General features: G+C 44.7%; 1 pseudogene; it reads right to left on the reverse strand.

Annotated features, from left to right (window-relative positions):
- Positions 1-1,095: 1,095 nt before the first annotated feature.
- Positions 1,096-1,558, reverse strand: LOC143273520 (large ribosomal subunit protein uL24 pseudogene; annotated as a pseudogene).
- Between the last annotated feature and the right edge of the window lie 8,612 nt (positions 1,559-10,170).

Genomic DNA, 10,170 nt, shown 5'->3' on the forward strand with positions numbered 1-10,170 from the left:
ATGTGTGAGAGATGCCTTCCCTGCGTCTGCAGGGAGAGCAGTCCCATCTCTGAAGACACAGCGACATGGAGAAGACCCTGTAGGCACAGGCTTTTCTGAGTTCCCAATTTATTACTGTTGAAGTATACACTCCAGCTCTATCATGTTTCTCCCCACTTTTCATCAAACCTGCTATAAAAATTCTTCAGGATCAGAGATGTAGTTCAGGAGTGGGGCACTTGGCTGGATGTGCAAGACCCAGGGTCAATCCCCAAACAGAAAGAAACAAAACCACTTGGTTTATAGTTTCTTTGGATCTTTTCCTCCTAAGCCACGCATGTAAAATTATGTAATAAATAAATCTGTGTGGTTTTCTCTTGTAATCTGTCTTTTGTTATTGAGGTGTCAGCCATGGGCCTAGGATGGGAGAGAAAAAGATAATTTTCCACTCTGGTACAATAAAATCAAGATTCTGTAATGTTTGCAATGAACCTCCTTTGGAATTCCTTCTCTCTCTCTTTCTGTCTCTCTCTCTGTCTCTCTCTCTCTCTCTCTGTCTCTCTGTCTCTCTCTGTCTCTGTCTCTCTCTCTCTCTCTGTCTCTTTCTCTCTCACTTCTCTTTCCCCCTTTCCTCCTTTCTTTGAGATAGCAACCTATTCCCTGATGTGAAGTTGTTTTGAGGTGGGTCCTTTGGAAGGTAATTAGGTCAAGAGAGTGGGACCCCCACAGATGGGACTGGTGTTTTAGTAACGAGGGCCTAGTGAGAGTCCTTGCTTCTCCACCATGTGAAGAGATAATTATTTATAACCCAAAAGTAGGCCCTTGATCTGCCTGTGTCTCCTAGCCTCCAGAACTATGGGAAATGTATTTTTGTTATTAATTATGTTTTTGTTCTGATAATCTGAATGAACTATGACAGTGACCATATCTCCCCAGCTAGATTTCTTTCTCTTTCCTTCCTTCCTTCCTTCCTTCCTTCCTTCCTTCCTTCCTTCCTTCCTTCCTTCCTTCCTTCCTCCCTCCCTCCCTCCCTCCCTCCCTCCCTCCCTCCCTCCCTCCCTCCCTTCCTTCCTTCCTTCCTTTCTCCCTCCTCCTCCTTTCTAACTTAAGCAGTCTTCAATGAAAGTTGTGCATAAGATGCCTCCACTCCTGCGTCTTCTCAATCGTTTCTCCCTAGTGTTTGCCCTTCTCTTTTCCCTCTTGTCGAGACTTGGCTTTCCCTTCCAGGATTTTTTTTTTTTTTTTGCTGTCTTTGTCCAGCTTTAGCCTGGTGATCACCATCTTGCTGGGATGAATGCTCACATGGACAGTTGTACCATTAGCCTTTTCTTGCTGCAGTCATTCAATGTAGATGACATATTTCTTCTTGTTCATCTGGACCACTTTATCAATCTGCTGGTTTTGTAGTATCCTTGTCAGTCTGAACATCATTGTCCTTTAGAATGAGCATAGACTGAATATTACACTTCTGTCTCAGCTCTTTGGAAAGAAGGGAAGACATGATGTCCCTCCAAATGTGAGAAGGTGCACTGAAATTCCCTTCGCATCAGTCAGAAGTCACAAGGGGATTGAACTTCATTTTGGTGGCTGCCAATCCAGCAATGGCCACAAAAGGAGAGGTCTAGATGCAACTTCGGCTGTACGGGTTTCTTCCTTTCTTCCTTCCTTCCTTCCTTCCTTCCTTCCTTCCTTCCTTCCTTCCTTCCTTCCCTCCCTCCCTCCCTCCCTCCCTCCCTCCCTCCCTCCCTCCCTCCCTCCCTCCCTCCTTTCTTTCTTTCTTTCTTTCTTTCTTTCTTTCTTTCTTTCTTTCTTTCTTTCTTAAAAGTCTATCTGTTCCTATTAAGATGGCATATGTGGTAGTTTGAGAGTATTTGGCTGCCATAATCTCACAGGAGTGACACTATTAGGAGGTGTGGCTTTGTCAGAGTCGGTATGGCCTTGTTGGAGGAAGTGTGTCGCTGTGGGGTGGGCTTTGAGGTTTCCTATGCTCAGGATACTGCTCAGCATCTCAGTCCATTTCCTGTTGCCTGCAAGATGTAGGACTCTTAGCTACTCCTCCAGCACCACATCTACTTGCATGCTGCCATGCTCCCTGTCATGATGATAAAGGACTAAACCTCTGAAACTGTGGGTGGCCATCTCAATTAAATGTTTTCCTTTATAAGAGTTGCTGTGGTCATGGTGTCTCTTCACAGCAATAGAAACCTTACCTAAGACAGCATATATCCCATTAATTCTGTCCCTTAGCCATATTTATTTATGAACTCCCATGTATATAACGTGTCCATAACTGATCTATTTTTCCCTTTGTTAATCTTTTGATACTTTAATTTATAGGTCCCCTAAAACAGAGGTATGAGGGTAGAAGAAAATGTTTCACTTCCTGACATGTTCACTCATGTACTCGATTGTTTTATCTGTCACTCAGAGAGCAGTCCCCGAAGGCGGGAGGTGCCCTGGAAGTGAGGAGGAAACATCCACTAAGACATTGCCCTTTTCTTTAAGGAATTCAAAGGTGCAGGAAATATTCACCACGGTTTGGAGGTTCAATTCTGCTGAAATAAATTGACAATAGACTACCAGGAGAAAAAGGCATCTGAGTTTATTTAATGTGCACATGGGCATGGGAGCCATGTAAAATATAGTTTAAGGAAAGGCCATATGGTTGAGGTTTAAACATTCTCTTCAGAGAGGAGAGGGAAATGGGGAGCTAAAGACAATTTTGGAGGGATAGAAAATGATCTTTTGGGCTGGTGAACGGCTGAAAGAACAGACAAGGGCATGGGACAAACCCTCCCTGGAGTGTAGGGGGGGTGTTTGGCATCAGTCTTCTCTGGGGGTTCATGCTTACTGATTAATGAGATTTCAAAATAATTGCATTTCTTTTGGGTAGGGAACTCCCCTTAGTTAAACAGAAAAGCAAAACACGCTTTCCTGTCGCTTTAGGAAAGAAAGAGCAAGAGTGCTGGAGAAACAGGCGTGTTATAGTTTGAATCTGGATGTTCCCACAGGCTCACATTTTGAGTGCTTTGTGCCTGGCTTGTGGTTTTATTTTAAAGGCCACAGAGCCTTCAGGAAGTGGGCTTGGCTGCAGGAAGTGGGCCATTAGGGGCAGACCTTTGAAGATTGTACCACGTGACTCCTTTGCCTGCTCTCCTTGCTTCCTGGGCTGCCACTTTGTGACCAGCTAGCATCTCATGCTCGCCATGTTCACCACCCCAGACAGGGGCATTCTGCCCTGCCTTCTCCACTGTGATCTACTGGAACCCCGAGCAAAGTATATGTTTCTTACTTTGATTGTTTCTGTCACAGTGACATGAAAGTAGCCAACACAAGGGGGAGAGAAGGTCAGAGAGAGAGACCTGGCTGCTACCTCAGAGAGTCCAGTACTGAGGGTGTACAATCAGTGCCAAGGTGTGGTCAGAGTGAGAAAGGATGCACAGTGGAGGAAGCAAATGACCTGGCCTGGGGGGAAAAGTCCCATCTTTCCCTTTATCTCTGAGGAACACTTTGAAAAGCTGGTTCCAGGAAACCCTGGATGTTCTGATAGGCACTGTAGAAGTATGGGCATCCTTTAGCAAACAGTGCTGGCGTGAGCTGGGCTGCTCTGAAGAGAGAATAGATTCAAATCTTTCCGGCCACATGAATCTCCACCTGTTTCAAGTTTTTAGAACAGGAAGATGTTTAGATGTGAAGAATAGTTTTCTTGTGTCTATCTCCTCTTTAACAGGCATTTCCCTTTAAATGTTATACAGGTGACGGAAGCATCCCTGGGCTGAGAGTACATAGGAAGGAGCGTGTTCACTGCATGTTGAAGTCGAGTTTTGCTTTTGAGCTTATATATCCAGGATCTTCTAAATCAGAAATGGACTTGTAATGGGGTAACTGCACAGCCCCCCAGACCCAGAGCAGGAGGCATAGGGATTCCATTGGGTTTTCTTTAGTGCTCTATGATTGGCGTGAACGTAGAATGGGATAATGCTGTTTCTTTTATCTCTGGTCAGGAAATGATTTTTTCTTCTAAATCTTTTTCAATGTCGATGAGACTTGTCACATGTCTGGGAGGGTCCTAATAAGTCCTTCATGATGACTAGGTGGAAGAAGTTTCTTGTGACTGTTCTGATTTGCTTCTCTGCTACTGTGATAAAGCAGTGACCAAAAGCAACTTCGGGCAGAAAGGGTTTATTACATCTTACAGGTTACAGCTGATCATCAGTCATCGAGGGAAGCCAAGGCGGGAAGTCAAGCGGGAACTTGGAGGTAGGAACAGAAGCAGAAACCATGGGGGAACCATTGCTTACTGGCTTGCTTCCTGCTTCTGCTTAGATAGCTTCCTTATGTAACCCAGGACTTTCTGTCTAGGGATGGTACCACCCACGGTGGGCTAGGCCCTCCTCCATTAACCAACAATCAAGAAAATGCCCCATGACATGCCCATAGGTCAATCTGATGGAGGCAGTTCCTTAATTGAGATACCTTCTTTCCAGGTGGGCCAAGTTCACAGCCAAGATTAGTCACCAAAATGACAATTACTTGGTTTGTATTTCTGGAGAGGAGGGTTTAGAGGCTGAAGCTGATTTAAAAAAAGGAAGGCTTTAGGACATGGAGAAGTCAGATGAAGTGTTTGTAGACTACAGACCCCTCAGCAGGAGATGAAATGCTCAGGCCTGTGTCAGGGTATTTGGAAATACTAACGGTGCTTGACTACTCAGTCAACATAGGTCCTTTGGCCCAGTTGGAATTACACTCTTCCTTCTAGGTGCTGGGAACCTTGGAGAGTTCTGGTGTGATTAGGCTATGATTTGTGCCCCAAAGATTTGTGTGTTGGAAGTTTGGTTAGCCTGTTTTTCCATGCAGAAGTCTGAGGATAGCAGTGGTTAATAACCCAGTGATTTACACTGTCTGTGGGGCCAGGCCATATCAAGTTCCCACAAGCAGGGCTGGAGGTGCTAATAGTCTAGGTAACCTTTGCGCTATCCGTACAGTCAGGGGCTCCCCCAAGCTCTCACCACCAGGGCAGGGGGTGGCTAATAGTTTGAATGTCTTCTTCTCCTTCTCCTCAATCCTCCTCCTCCTCTCTCATCCTCCTCCTTCTCCTTGTCCTCCTCCTCCTCCCCCTCCTCCTTTTTTTTTTAAGACAGGGTTTCTTTGTGTAGCTTTGGCTGTCCTAGAATTCACTCTGTAGACCAGTCTGGCCTCAGACTCACAGAGATCCACCTGCCTCTGTATCCCAAGAGCTGGGATTAACGGCCTATGCCACCACCACCCAGCATTTAAATGACTTCTATGCTGTCTGTATAACCAAGACCACACCAGATCCTCCCCTAGGTCCTTAAGATAATTCATGTAGCCTATCTTTAGAACCCATCTTCATGGAAGAAGTGACTTGTACTTTGAGTTTCAATGTAATTATACCACCTTGTGCACATGGGATAGTATTACACTGGGAAACTTTATTCCAAATTGTACTACGCTTAAATATGCTTACAATAAACTGCTTGGGGTCAGACTCTAAAAGTCTGAACCAACACTGGCCAACTAAGTTGTGCTTAACTGAATTTTCTTCTTGGTTCTCACAGATCATCTCTCTGCCAGCCATAGCATTTGTAGGGATCCTCACAGGTTTCTAATGCAGTATTGAAAGGGGTAGAATCTTTAAGAAATGGGAAAGGCTTATAACATGGGGGCACTTACTCTGAGAAGAAATTAAAGATTGTATTGTGGGTCTGGGTTAGCTTGCTCATGAATGGCTGCGATATATCAAGAGCGAATTGTGAAGTCAGTATATGGGGATGTGTACCACAGTCCCAACTACTAGGGAGGCTGAGGCGGGAGAGTCACTTGAGCCCAGGAATTGGAGGTCAGCCTGTGCAGTATTGGGGAACTTGACTGTTTAGTACGAAACCAAACCAAACCAAACCAAGACCAGAAAAAGGGAGCTTTGATGAAGACAGGCTCCTCCACATGTCTGACCTCTTCTTTGTTTGCCTCTTGAATATGGTCTTCTTGGTTGTCTCATCCATGTGACATGAAGTAGCATGAGGTCCTTGCTACATGTGGCTTCCAAGTTTGGGAGTGGGGGTGTTTAGCCTTCACAGCCTCCTTTACTTATAAGTCTTGGACACTGTTTTTTTTTTTTTTTTTTTTTTTTTTTAGCTTTTTGGGATTAAAACCTGGGAAGGCCAGGCATGATTGCACAAATATGCAGTCCTAACTGTTTAGGAGACTGATGCAGAAAGCTCTTTTGAGTCTGGGGAACAAGATGAGACCCTGTCTCAAACATCGACTGTGGGAGATACTTTCTGATTAGAGCTAAATAAACATATTCTTCCCCTGCAGGAAATAAAATCCCGTAACAGCCAAACAAAAAGAGTCAAGATGGCCTTGCTTAGGACATTTCTTTTAGGGGTCCCTCCCCCACTCCCTTCCCTCTGTTGGGTTTGGGTAAATGATAGATCTTTCTCACATCTAGCCATCAAGTGCTTATTTGCTTGGTTGCAATTTCATCATCAGAAATAGTCTTGGCCATGTACACATTGCTCTTCCTTAATAGAAAGCTGATGAACTTCAGAATTTATTTGAAATGTGTTCAATAAACCACTCTTCAATTTTTTCTTTTTCTTCTTTCTTGCCAAAAATAGAGTAAGTCAACAGCCTTTATTTGTTTCCCATCCCCCACCCCTACCATCTTTCATTTCATTCTTCAGAGCAGGCTGAATGGGAATATTGATAAACATGAAAACACATTCGACTTCCTTAATAACCAAAGAACCGCACATTAGAATGAGATACTACTGCTTCTCCTACCCCTGTGACAGAAATGAAGGATATTAATCATGTCCATTATTGGTGAGGAAGTGTGACAGAGCTCAGAGGAAGCATGGCCTTCCTTCTGTACAGTTACTCTCTGCTGGGTTCTGAGACCTGGCTCTTTTCTGCCCCTGTGGTCTATAAATCACCCTGTAAGCTGCAGCCAATCCCTGCTCTTCTTTTACTTCCACTGAAAAGAAATTTATGTATTAGTGCAAGCGAAGAGTATTGGATCTTCTAAGGAATACCCCCGCCTTCTTTTCAACCTGTCTTCTCCTCATGGCATTTATTATTTTACCAATTGATTCCATGCACTCTCTTCCCTTCACCATATTAATGATAAAAAAATGTTTCCCTAATCCCCTCCCACGCCCAGATCCTGCATAGAGCCATTTTTAGTTGAAGCTTTTTCTGTGAACTTTTTGGGGCATTTTCCCCCCTCCTCTTTTCCTCTGTCTAAGTGTGATTTCACAGACCTCAAACTTTCCCCTTCCTCTCTCTTTGAACTTCAAACAAAATGAGATTTATTAATTTTTGGTGATTGCTATCAGACCAAAATATTAATTGCTTTTGGCTGTACTCACTATGTGCTTCTCCTTATGTCCACTGCTAGGCTCGGAGCTGTGGGCTCAGCTCCCTACCCATGTTCTAAATCAGTTCACTCAAGGGGCCTCTTGTGGTACCCAGGCATGAAACCTTCCTACCCTCTGTCCCCAAATCTTTGAACCAACAACTGTAATTCCCAACTGAACTACAAATCCTAGGGAGGGCCATAGTCTCCATCATATATTGCCAATGCCTTGATGGACAGCTACCTCGATTATTCTGAGCCTCTGGCTCACGCTTGTAGGGGAAGAAAAGCAATTTTCTTTTTACCTTTCATGAAGGGGGGAAAAAACAAACTAATATCTGTTTCTAACCCATCGCAAGGTTCACAGCTGAGACCTGTATAACGAAAGTATTGAAATTTAGCGTAAGTATTACATGACATAGGGGCGCTTATGACACCACGAGAGAACACCGTGTCTCTTTATACTTAGGAAATTTATACTTTGATGGAGAGTAAACAGTGGTGTGGAAGAGTAGGAGGAACATCCTCCTTGCCAGAGGCTAGAGATGCCAAAGATGTTTAAACCAAAATGTCTCTGGTTCTGCCACGACCAGAAACTGGAGATAGCAGAAAGGTGGGAGGCAGGGGGCAGGATGTGTGTGTCTTGCTTTTTCTTATCTCTTTTCCCCTGAAGGAATGCCCCTTTCCTGGAGACCACATTGAAGACTGAAACTATAAGGCATCTCATCTCCTAAAGTGGAAACTGGACTGACCAGCTCAACCCTGGACTCCCCCATTCAGTAAAGCCTAAGAAACTCCAAGGTATAGAAGCTCAATGGTGTATTCTATTTTCCAAGACCCCTCCTACTATACAGGTGTATCCCCCACCCCCACCCCTTTAAGTTTCTACCTGGGCTGCAGAGATGGCTCGGCAGCTAAGAGCACTGGCTGTTCTTGCAGAGGACCTGGGTTCAACTCCTAGCATCTGCACGGCAGCTCACAACTGTCTGTAACCCCAGTTCAGGGGATCCAACGCTGTCACACAGACATACATACAGGTGTTGCATGAATCCTAAATGGTCTTTTAATAAAAACCCGGAGCCAGATATTGGAGTAAATGCTGAAAGATCAGCCGCTTCTCACCTCACCAATTCAGCCGATCTCCATGAATCCTCAGACTGAATGCCTCTGAATCTTTAGCCAAAAAGGCCTAATTCCTGTCTCCTCCCGCCTTATATTCCTTTCTCTGCCCAGCTGTATCACTTCCTGTCTCAATCTTCCTAGTGCTGGGATTAAAGGCATGTGACTCTCAAGTACTAGGATTAAAGGTGTGTGGCCTCATGTGCTAGAATTAAATGTGTGTGCCATCACTGCCTGGCTGTTTCTCTTTTAAACTGGATTAATCTTGTGTAGTTCAGGGTGGCTTTGAACTCAGAGATCCAGACAGATCTCTGCCTCCCGAGTGCTAGTGCTAGGATTCTATACATGTGCAGCTCAGGGCCTGGTGTCTTGCGTCTTACATCATCAGCGGGCACCGTGTGGTCATGCAATCCCTGCTTTAAAAAGTCGGACACGGAACAGCTCCCCTGCCCCCACCTGGTGCCTTCTCTCTGCTCCTTCCCCTGCCAGACCTGGCTCCTTTCCTATCCCGCCCCTCCCCATGCGTTTTCCCTCCTAATAAAGCTCTAAAAAGGTACCACTGGGTTCTGCCGTGGCCTCTGACTTTTCCACCAGTAACCAGCGCCGTATTACCATCAGCTAGGATTAAAGGTGTGTGCCACCACTGCCTGACCTTTGTAGCTAACTCTATGGCTGGCTCTAGCCTCTGATCTTCAGGCAAGTTTTATTAGAGTACAACAAAATATCACCACATACAGGCAAAATGGCAATGCCCATAAAATAAAAATAATAAATAAATAAATAAATAAATAGAATTATTACTAAAAAGTTTCCATCTGTGAATCCATAGTAAATTTCTCTTTAAAACTCACCTGCTGTGGCCCGGTGAATTTCATTCTTCAAACTCACAAGAAAAGAGCTCAAAAGCCATCGTCTGGGGGTGGCTTTGATGGCCATCCAGTTCCCAGGACCCTAGTTCCCTGTGAAAGTCTGTCATGCTCATGACACCCAGTGTCCGCAGAATGCTTAAATGCTGAGAAACCAGGGCATTACTTGTTTAGGTTTGACTTTGTGTCTCTGCATATTCATTTCTGTCTTGGGGTACAGGCGAGGCTTTCTTAATTGGGGGTCTTGTTGCTGGAGCTGAAAGTTGGAGAGTCCCCAGAGATGGAGCCCACTGTGAGCTCTAGTTAATGTTTCCAGGTTCTTGTCACTGTCGGAGAAAGAATTCAGGGGTAACAAAGTAAGGAAGTGGGGGGATGTTTCCTTACAGAGAGAAAGGCACACACTTATGGGGTGGTGTAGGCTTCTCCCGGTGAGTTCCATTGTCTGCAGTCGTGGGTAGCTCCTCTGAATGGATTATTTATGAGTTTGGGGAGGTGGGGAATTCCAGGAATGGGTTGGATTTTCTGGAATAGGGCTCACTCCCTTTTCTGTCTGTGTGTAAGGCTTTTGGATGTGTCCTGGCATGAGATGCATGATGGGAACTACCAATAATTTCAGGTTAATGGTGCCATTATAATGAAGCAAAGGACAGAATTCCTGTAGAATTTACTTGTGGAATTTATGTCTGTGGAGATATAGCACACCTTGGCTCTCAAACCTCCTTTTTTTGCCCAGAGTCTTCTGGCAGAGAGGATATCCATGCAGGGATTTGGTTCTGGAGGCCTTGAAGCCATTATTTAGTATTTTGGTAGCCACACACTATGAGA

This window comes from Peromyscus maniculatus, chromosome 5 (genome assembly GCF_049852395.1).
Source record: "Peromyscus maniculatus bairdii isolate BWxNUB_F1_BW_parent chromosome 5, HU_Pman_BW_mat_3.1, whole genome shotgun sequence".
Taxonomy (NCBI): domain Eukaryota; kingdom Metazoa; phylum Chordata; class Mammalia; order Rodentia; family Cricetidae; genus Peromyscus; species Peromyscus maniculatus.